Consider the following 11,560-nt stretch of genomic DNA (forward strand, 5'->3'; position numbering starts at 1 on the left):
CTCATCTTAAATTGCAGCAATTAAGGGGATCAATATTTTATTACAATCTATTGGTTAAACATTCTAGATTGTAATATAAACTAATGAGATCAATAAATATGAATTGATTTTAATATAAAGTCTTATGTACAAAAGTTGATTTATAACAGTTGTGCAATAGGGCTTAAACTCATCAAAGACAGAAATTTCATTTCCCAAATCCTAATGGCACAGACTGATTAGTGCATTCACTCTCTTCTACTGTATCATAGACAAAAAAAAAAGTTAACTGCAATAAGAATGAAATGTTCAGGTCTGCAATATGTAAAGAATTATTACATACATTTCAAAAGGTAAAAACTACCAAAGAATAAAATGTGCATTGCAGGTACTGAAGACATTTCTCAAAACCAGTGTGAGGAAAGATGCACAGCCCCATAAACATTTAACAAGGGAGGAGGCATTTCCCTAGTAACCTTTTCCAAGGATACACAAAGAAAACTCAGCTTTACAAAAAATACCTTTACTACATGTTCCATCACGTATAAACAAAAGGGGAAAAATGTTAAGGGTTTATCTCTTAATCATCAACTTTGGGCTATGGGATGGTAGTATCTTCTTACCAAATGAATAATGATAAAAAAATGGTAATATAAAAAATGATGATGATAATAAAAATAATAAATAATATTAATTATAATAATAAAAAAATTAATCATATGAATAATGATAATGATAATAATAATCATAACATTAATAATGAGAATATGATTAATGATAACAATAATCTTTAACAATAATAAAAAACAATAATGCAAATGATCATAAAAATATCAAAAAAAAAAAAAAATGGTATATTATAATAATATATTATATATATATATATAATATTTTATATATATATTTTATTATATATATATAATATCAATAATAATTATAACAATAAAATAATAATGTAATAATAAAAATATTAATAATAATAAATAATAATAATAATACAGAAATGTTACATTGCACATTCTCAAAATTTACAACTTTCAAAAATTAAATTTCCCCCATAAATAATTATACAAAACCCCTAAACACTATCTCGTACTTCTGCACTTTAAACCCATGCAGGGGAGATAAACCCCATTACCCTATCTTTTGTGAAAGCCTTTTTTTGCCAAAATATAATACATTTACAATATATTAGAAGCTCCACTGAGATCAGATAATTTATACTTTGGTGAACATTGTATATCACACGGGACATTAATGAGAACAATCTATTTCCCCTTTTGTCAGTAATGTGAACAATCTCATCCTCTTTTTGTCAGAAAAAAAAAAAACACAGTCCCTCGTAATCAACTTACCAAGAAGGACTCGGTGTTTCACTATATTTTCTTCATCAGATTTTGATGTATAAACTTAGCAGCATTTTATTTTACACTGATAGAAAGGCATAACTGAAATTTCCCTTTTTACTTGTAATGAGTATTCCTTGTTCTATTTAAACTGGAATAAAAAGATAGATTACCGTAGATAAAACTGGGTATAATGATTTGTGATGTTTAGATGATTGACTAAACGAAGCAGAGGAGGGGGGGAGAAAGGGGGAAGAGGAAGAGGAGGAGGAGGAGAGGAGGAGGAGGAGGGGGGGAGGAGGCGGGAGGAGGAGGAGGAGGAAGAGGGGGGAGGAGGAGGGAGGAGGAGAGGAGGAGGAGGAGGAGGAGGAGGAGGGGGAGGAGGAGGGGGAGGAGGAGGGGGGGGGGAAAAAAGGGGGAGGGGGGGAAAGGGGGAAAGGGGGAGGAGGAAAAGGAGGAGGAGGCAATAGAGAAGAAGACAGAAGAAACAAAGGAGAAAGAAGAGGTTGAGAAAAAATGTTAGCAGAACAAAGAAGTACAATAATTACAATTATGGAAGTTTTTCTCTCTGGGAAACTAAAGTCACCACAACAATGTGATTTTTATAGTCCTAAATGAAAAGAAAAATGGAAAAAATTTCCCCATTCCTACATACTATCCTGCCATAAACATCAAAAACCCTTCATCTGCCAGGCTAAAATTGCAACTTGAGAATCTGTATACAGACAAGGGTAGCACTCAGGATATCTCTATGTTTTATGAACTAACTCCAAATAAAAATAAATAAATAAATAAGTAAATAAGTAATAATAAATAAATAAATAAAAGTACCTCAAGACTGGCATGTTTCAAGAGAAAATCACCTTAAAACAATTACAGCATTCAAAACATGAATCCCGTTGAAATGGGTTGTGTAAATACAATATCATCTTAATAGAACAGAATAGAAGAGAATAATAATAAAATAATAATAATCATAAAAAAAATAATAATAATAAAAAAAAAAAAAACAAACATAAAAAAAAAATAAATTATAATTTAATCCCCTTCATCCTGTTCTGAAATGTAATGTGGAGTATACAAAATTGTGAACTGGGGTTTATGGGCAAAAATTATCTTAAATACTTCTTTATCTACAGGTTCAGAGATTATCCAATACAAAATGATGAACCTCTGTGTATATTCTACAGTACTGAACATCACCCAAACCTGAGCCTCTCTCAAACACAAAATCACTCCATCCCTCTGACCATACGAAGAGGATACCTTCCTCAATGTGGTTTAATATAAAGGAAAAAAATTTCATGGGTATCTGTCTGTTTGTTTTTTCTTGTTCCCTTTCCAAAATGAACTTTCCTAAATTCCCTTTAAAAACCTGGAATCAAATTATCGACTTTTCTTTAATCAACAGAAACAAATTTACTAAAATTTTAATGATATTTAGCCAATAAATTAAAAAAACTCTAAAAAGGAAACATTTATTTTCTAACATCTAAAAAGATTTACATAAAGTTCAATGGTCTTTTTTTTAAAAAGAACACTTATTTTTAAAAAAAAAAATACTTTTCCCAAAGGCCAATGAAATTTGTTTAGCCCCATCTTAAAAAAAATCAAAATTTTAAATTGTGTTATGTTTTTTTTTTGGGTTGTTTTGTTTTTTTTTTTTTTTTTTGTTTGGGGGTTTGTTTGCTTAAGTTTTTGATTTTTGGTTGTGTGTGTGTGTGTGTGTTGGGGTGTGTGTGTGTGTGTGTGGTGTGTGTGGGGTGTGTGTTTTGGGGTGGGTGTGTGTTGTGTGTGTGTGAAGTGGGGGAAGTGGGGGAAGGGGTGTGAGTTGATTTTGAGTGGTGGGGAGGTGGGTGAGTGTGGGTGAGTGTGAGTGTGAGTGTGAGTGTGGTGTGGTGGGGTGTGTGTGTGTGTGTGTGGGTGAGTGTGAGGGGAGTGAGTGTGCATCAAACATATATACTTTTCCCTTCTCTCATGACATTCCTCTTCAGCACCCCTTTCCCGGGGAAATAGGAAAGGACAGAGAACTAGGGGAAAAAATACTTAAGATTTTTAAAAATAGAAGAAATAAAAAAATTAAGACCCTGTCTTGGCACAAGAAACTTAGAGGGATAAGTAAATTTCTGAATTGTAAGGAAGCCCTAAACAGGACATCTCTGAAGTCTGTATAAATGCATTTCCAGCATAACAGGTAATAAAACAGGCACGGATAATGAGCAAACAAAGTGGTGCTGAACACACTGCACATGGCTTCCCAATAGAGGTGTTTCTCATCATGTGTGGTGGTGGGCAGGGGGTTGGTGGCAAGGAGGGTGCGTAGGGCCCAAGAGACTGCCAAAGCAGTATCACCGCTCTATCTGCCACTTCTGCATTGAGTCAAGTCTGCCAACATCAGAGAGGGGCAGAGACGACACACAAGCCCTTCCACAAATAAGACCAGCGGGAACAGAGCCAAAAGTGCGGGAATCAGTGAGTTAGGGCGTTATCTCCTTCTAGCCAAACATGCCCCTTTGGCACCTGGAATGTAGAAAATGGGGGTTTATATTCTGATGAGGGAGTTTTTTATAAGTCTAAAGTTTGACTAGCATATAAAACAGTTACCTGTAAGGGAGTAGAGGAGCTATAATCTGAAGTTTTTAAGGAGTGCATATAGGCTTATTCCATACAAACTCCTATAGCATGATTATAAGGGGGTTTGTAATATCTGCAAAGGAGTGATTGCAGGTAAAATCCAAATAATGGTTCAACCTTTTCAACTTTTTCCTTTAAAAAGATAAGTATTTAATATTTGAAAAGGAATTGATCTCAAGTTATTTTCTGAATAAAGAAAATTAATAGAACTAAAATAATTTCATATATAGGTAAGAAGGGTTATATCTTTTTCATATTTTAAAAACCCTTTGCAGTGTGATACCATTCCTAGTATGTTCTATTTTCTTCTCTTACAAAAGTTGGGAAGATTAAAGAATTTTTACCTGTATCACCCTGGTGAGGCAATTTTAGGCAGGAAAAAACTCACAAGTTTAAACATATCAGAATACTTCATGCTTTTGTAAGTAAACCTATGAAGCATTATAACTATGTTAAATGACTTTAAAATTGTCATATGGAAAAATCAAAATTAAAAGTTCTTTATTCTTTTATGTACTGTTTTTCAGTCATGTTCCCCAAACTAATGCACTCTAATAAATTGTTTGTTAAAACCAAGAAAAATTCTTTCTCAACACCTTTCTACTTTCTCATATCTCTTGGTTTGGAACTTTACATATTGCCTATAAAAATTTCATAATATCTAAAAAATGTAGAGCTAATAATATATAAAAATTACAGTTGGATGGCTAGTCATTGAGAGAATTCATAAGTTCTATGGGGATAAATCCAAGTCTTTATTTAATGCCTTTCAATTGTTGGGAATAATGTTGCAATAATTAAGGGATATAACTACTAATCATAAAAAAATAAAAAAAAAAAAAAAAATCAGACTTAAAATTTCCCTGCCCATCCTAATGTAACTGATCAAATTCACAGACAATCATGATGCCATAAATACAACCCAAGTTAACCCATTCACACATAGCTCAGGGATGATGCCAGGAGGTTCCATTTTGTATGGGTTTTAAGTAATAGCAATTTTTTTTTTTTACATTGGAAATTCTTCATCTGTGCCAAAAACAAGCATAGATAAGTTCCATTGTTCCATTTTTTTCCAGTTTAAGCCTGTGACAAGAAACATGGAAGTTTGGTACTCACAATGTGTATTCTGTATCCATTCTTGACCTTGTCTCCTCCAATCCCTGTGACCCGCTTGCAGATGTGATGGTGGGGGGTTGTGGGTGACCTGCAATGATGACATCACCACGTTGGATGCGGTTGAAGCGAGGTGAAATGTGCTCAGTCCCGTATGACATCCTCTGAGAAGATAGTGGGTTCCATGGAAGGGCCTTGCACTGAGGAGTAAGAGAGTGAATTCTAAATAACTGAGGAGAGTGTTGGAATGCAGTCTCCCTGAAAATGTATATAGGATATTCATTGAGTAGCATACTTTTGTAAATATAAGAATTCCTCCAGAAGGGACACTTACCAATATTATTTAAGGGTTGAACAAATTTATATCGAACTATCTAAAATGATCTAAATCAGCTTAAAAAATCATGGTTTAAACAAACCCTTCCCCCCCCACCTCCCTCAACCTTTGTGTACACACCTTGTGTGTGGGGAGGGAGGGTAGATAAAGATATGTATAGTAAAAGTAAAATTACAACAACCCTAAGCAATGTTGTCTTATTAACATGCCTAGTCCTAGCTTAGAATAAGCACTTTAAAGCTATCTATCATGTAAGCATAACTCTTAATAAATACCAGTCTGTTTTAAACTGGATATAATATACAAAGGGAAACCACACTTCTTAATGTACTGTATGTCTTCACTTGATATTTAATCCATGAGCCAAAAACATCTATAATATTTACTGCACAATAAAAGGACCTCTAATGGGCCCTTTTAAATTTTTCAGTTATTTTATCAATGCATATATTTCTCTATAAACTGTGCATGTGCCTGTGGAAAAATATGAAATAAGGAGGGGCTACATTATAAAATGGAAGCATATTTTAAAACAGAAAGCTGGAGTTATTTCAAAACCCCTTTATACTCCCCATTCACCGTTACAATAATAAAAAAAATAATAATAATAATAATAATATCTTTTAATAATAAAATAATAATAATAATAATAATATAATAAATAATAATAATAATAATATAATAATAATAATAATAAAAAAAAAATAAAAAAAAAGAAAGAAAAGAAAGAAAGAAAGAAAAAGAAAAAAAATATGTATATTATATATATTATATATATATTATATATATATATAAAATATATATAAATATAATATATATATATATATATATATATATTATAAATATATATATAGGGAATTAGTAATATATTGTTTATAAACAGAATCTATAAATATGGGTTATACAACATTAATATCAAATGTAATAAATAGTTATAAATTATAAAAATAATAATATTGTAAATATAAAAGATACAAATATTATTAATTATAGTAAATATATAATATAATATAATAATTTATAAATTATTTAAAAAAAATTTATATATAGATTAATGATATGTTTTTTACAATCAAAAATTTTATATTTAATAAATCAAAATAACTATTTGATAATTTATATATAATTATATAAAAGAAATTATTTGATCAACACTATGGCATTTTCAGTTTTGGCTTAAAAAATTGCAATATACAGTAAAATGGGGGTGGGGTTTTAATATGTTCTTCAGACATCAGTAATAAAATACCTCATGACACTTACAACTGTGAAACATATTCTACAGAGTACTGAATAAAAATATTTTAAAAGAATCAACGCATTTCAAAATACCATAGAAACCCCAAACAAATACTCACAACAACAAAGTCCCCCACAAAACCCCAGGGTGCGTGGGCAATGCACCCGTACTGCACCATGTAACCTGCCACCCCAAGGCATCGCCCTAGGAGGCGGTATATGCGGGACCGCATCACTCCAGTCTTGCTGCCAATATTTCCATTCTCTGATTCTGCAAAGGGGTTTAAAATTCGTTAAATCTTGAGACAACATCAAACAAAGAAAACGAAATTTCATCAAAAAGTTACTGAGAAATGTCAAAATTTTTATCATAGAAAATAGTAACCTCACTCCATTGTGTATGAGGGATTCAATTCCTCACAGATGATGCATAATAAGAAACATATAAGCTTATATGCATGATTACTTAACCCAATGGTACCGTTAATCACTCAGCCAAATTTGTAATCTTTTGTAAAATTTTTTGCACACAGTTGGCTCCACAAGTGCTCAGCCCCCAAGGAGACAATAGTAAGCTATGAGACCCCAGCTGATTTCTCCCTTCCTTGAGTTTTTTCTTTTATTACTATTAATATTGATGTTATTAGCAATACTAATAACAAAAAAGAGTAAAATAGAATCTTTCAAAAAAACAAGGACGAGAGTAATGGTTAACGGAATAATAATAATAATAATAAAAAAAAAGAGACATCAAAGGTCATATAGCACTATGGTAAAGTGTTGTGGCAAAAAAAAGTGAAAATAATCTTATGATTAGGATAAAATCTGTTAGATGTCAAAGGTTATAGAGCATTATAGGATAGTATGGTTGTGAAAAGAATAAAGAGGGGGGAGCAAATAAAGTAAGGTGGAGGTTAGTAAAAGGGTGTAGGATGATTAGATGAAATGGAGAGCACTATGTCTATAAAGAAAACTGGCAAAAAGGAGGCCATTATGAAAAAAATCAATGGGTTTAAAACGAGTAGAGATGGGTGTTGGAGAAATAGGAGGAGAAGCATTCAAGGAATGAAATAAGGGAACAAGGGAAAGTGGTGAAGCATCAGGAGGGGAAGGATCTGGGGACACTGTGTGGCATAAGGGAATCACGTGAACATCCTGGGATTTGGTAAGGATAAGGGGGAAAGAAGAGTGGTGCACACGGAGAAGGAGAGGATGTGCCCTTTTGGGAAAGAGTGGGAGGAAGAGAGGTAGGGGAACTTGAGAGGAGGTGGATATTGGCAAATACCATGAAAGGAGAGGGTTTATAGGCACAGAGGATTGGAGGGTGAATAAGTGAGCAGAGCATTCTCTTGGGTCATGTTTAGGAAGTTTGGATATCTTCAAGAGTTTCGGGAAAAGGGATTTTGGGTGGGGAGGTCTGAGAAACAAAGGCTTTTTTTTGTGAGGAGGAGAAGAGGGGATAGAGTCTGAGGAGCAGAGGAAGGGGGTGTAGGACAGAATGGGATAGGAAGATGGGGTAGAACATTAGATGCCTGGTGTGAAAGGTAAAGTGAGAAGGAGGAGGAGGGATAGGTATAGGGAAGTGGTAGAGATAAGAAATATCTGGCTTTACACCAAAAAAGAAACTTGAAAAAACCCCATTGCCGAGGGTGGCTGAAAGTACATGCCATGGCTTTGCCTGGGACTATCTGCGGGGTGGCTGTACATAATGCCATGGTGAAACATGTCCCGTATTCAGGGGCGTGGGGTGCCATGCCATGAGTTTTTTGACAAATTTCGGTAATATAATATTTTTTTGCCACTGAAAATGTGATTAAGTATATTTTAACATTTATTCTCATTTGTCCCATACGATGCATTTCATAAAGGCTTCTCGGCTTCCGAAGTCAGCGTTAAAAAATTATGTCGGTAATGACGCATTGACCAAAGATATATAGTATTCATGGAGTGATGATGTAAAACCACATGAAATACCGATATGTATTTTGGAGGAGAGAGAGAGAGAGAGAGAGAAGAGAGAGAGAGAGAGAGAGGGAGAGAGAGAGAGAGAGAGAGAGAGAGAAGGGGAGGAGAAAGAGAGAGAGAGAAAACACTGATGTCTAATAAAAGAAACACACAATCATGGAAAATGACAAATAACCAAACAAAATAAATCACATCTCAGAAAAAGGAAGAAGCTAAATAAACCCCAAAACTTAACCGAAAGAAAGAAAAGAAGAAAGAAAGAAAAAAGGAAAAGAAAAAGAAAAAGAAGAAATTGAAATCACAAAATGAGAACAGAAATACACAGAAAACACCCTTGGAGAAAACAACTTACAAAATTCATCCAAAACAAATTGGATTAAAAAATTTTTCTAAGATAAATATGATAAACTCCCTGACAATGACATTAAAATATAAATTTCCTGTTGGGTGATTTTAACCTTTCTTTTTCTATTTTAAAATTTAAATATCATCCGTACTTTAAACAGGGAAGATCAATAATAAAAGAACATCAGACACCATAACAGAATTATCCCCAACCTTAACCCAATCACCATGGATTTATGTAATGGCTCTTGTAGTTTTTTTTGTGAATTTTGCTACATACAGATGGGTCCACACGTGCTCAGCCAGCAAGGCCTCTCTCAGTAGGCTCCGGTGACCCCTCCAGTTTTCCCATTCCTCGAAAATTGCGGGAAAATGTGTTTTCTTCCAAATGCTATTGATATTGATACTGTTATTATTCTTATTGATATTATGATTATCAAATTACTATTAAAACCTTGGTAACATTTATGACAATGAAATAATAAAAGAAACTTTCCAAAAATCAAGGAAAAGGGTAAGCAGGTGAGATAAGTAAGACTAATAACTGACTCCTTGGTGACTAAGCACTTGTACAGCCATCTATACATAAATACAATATATATAAAATTGCATTACAGTAGACATGACATGTATTCTTGCCATCTGTGCTGACTGGGTCAAAAGAAATAACAACATACTGGAATGCAAAATCAGTCAGAAAAAACAACAACAACAAAAGACTAAATTATCTAATATACCAAGAAGATCCAAGACTAACTGTTATAAGTGAAGCCTGGTTAAAGGAAGGTGAAGATTTCAATTTAAATTTTGTACAAAAATAATCAAGAACAGTTAAAAAAGAAAAAAAAAGAAAAAAAAAGAAGAAAAAAAAACAAGGAGAGGATTGGCATTTTCCATTAAAAAACAACAAATAGTTTAAAACAATAAATTTGAGAGTTAACTTTAAAGAAAAAACTCAAACACTCAGGATAAAAATAAATTACCAGAATAAATGGTTAAACATATTACTATTCCATAACCCTTGCAACAGATAGAAAAAAAGAACACTATGATAAACAGACAAATGAACCTAAACCTCACCCCCCCCCTCCCAGGAACCAAAATCAAATATCAAACTAACAAAGAACAGGCAAAAAATTATTTGGATTCACTATAAATCAAAATTTGATACTACTCACCCTGCCAAGTCAAACAACCATAATAAATCCTAAACCAAATAAAGAATCAGCATCAGTAATGAGCTCCCCCTCCCCTGGTGATTTTGACATTGAGAGCGGCCGAAACCTTGATTATCTCCCTTTCCTGATAAAAGAGAATCCCAAAAATGAAAATACAGAGTTAAAAGAAAACATAACAATGAAGGAATACAAAAAGGAATGATTTAATAAAAAAGAGAAACAAAGCTAACAATATACGGATGGAGAAAGAGATTAAATTCTGAAAACTCTGAGGAAAAACAAAATCTATCATCATTTGCTATACAAATAGAAAACAAAATAAGAAAATCATATAAACTCCACCAAAACAGTCTGTAACCTTGTGAAAAAAATAATGGACAGAAAACGGCAGAAGAATATTCGATAACGAATAATCTAATAGTAATAAACATTATGACAAAACTTTGATTTATTAAAAAAAAAAAAAAAAAAAAAAAAAAAAAAAAAAAATATATATATATATATAATATTATATATTATATATATATATATATATATATATATATATATATATATTATAATAATATATATATATATATATATACTATATATATACATATAAATAATAATAATAAATAAACAAGAAACCAAAAAACTAATTAAAGAAAGAAGAAATTAACAGGATGGTAATCAAAACACAAGTAAATGAATACCATGGAAGAACTGAGCAGAGCAATCACAAATACAAAAAATGAGAAAGTGTATGATCCATACAAAATGTTATAAAAAGGCACCCAATAAAATCCTTTGAGTATTTCTAGAACTGCTGAACAGGTAATAGGTCAATATCCAGGAAAATTCAAACTAGCCTTAACAAATCCCATAGTAAAACCAGGAAAATATCCCAAAGAAATGACTTCCTACAGATTTATAAGCAGACTATCATGCTTAGGAAAAATATATAAAAACATAATAACTAAGAGACTAATCTGGTGGACACAAGAAAATAACAAATTAACAAGAGATCAAACAGAATTTCAACCTAATAGACCAACATTAGATGCTCTGAAGAGAAAAACTATACAATGATTGCCTGTCTTGATCTAGAAAAGGCTTTTGACTCACCTAACCATGAAGCCATACTAATAAAAGCAAAACTAGGAATAACTGGTTTGCCTCCAAGATGGCTTTATGACGTTTCACAGGACAGAGAATTCCAAATTATAATAAGGCGCTGGTAATTTTTCACAATACTTTCACACAGCTGATTGCGACGATTTTGGTATTGATGGATCCCTCTAACTCTCTAGTACACATATGAATATATACAGGAACTTTGCCGAAGCATATAACCAGCATGCTGGTTATATGCTCTACCTTGCCATGAATACATCAAGAATTCTTTGTCTTTCATTGTAAGCTTAGGGGGTGGTAGCCCCGCA

The 11,560-nt window shown here is 32.6% G+C and overlaps 2 pseudogenes; both read right to left on the bottom strand.

Moving 5' to 3' along the window:
* The window catches only part of LOC119599170, a 5,504-nt pseudogene extending 5,142 nt beyond the window's left edge, over positions 1-362 (bottom strand).
* Positions 363-3,571: 3,209 nt separating this feature from the next.
* Positions 3,572-8,585, bottom strand: LOC119599350 (annotated as a pseudogene).
* Positions 8,586-11,560: the final 2,975 nt, after the last annotated feature.

This window comes from Penaeus monodon, chromosome 42, assembly GCF_015228065.2.
Source record: "Penaeus monodon isolate SGIC_2016 chromosome 42, NSTDA_Pmon_1, whole genome shotgun sequence".
NCBI lineage: Eukaryota > Metazoa > Arthropoda > Malacostraca > Decapoda > Penaeidae > Penaeus > Penaeus monodon.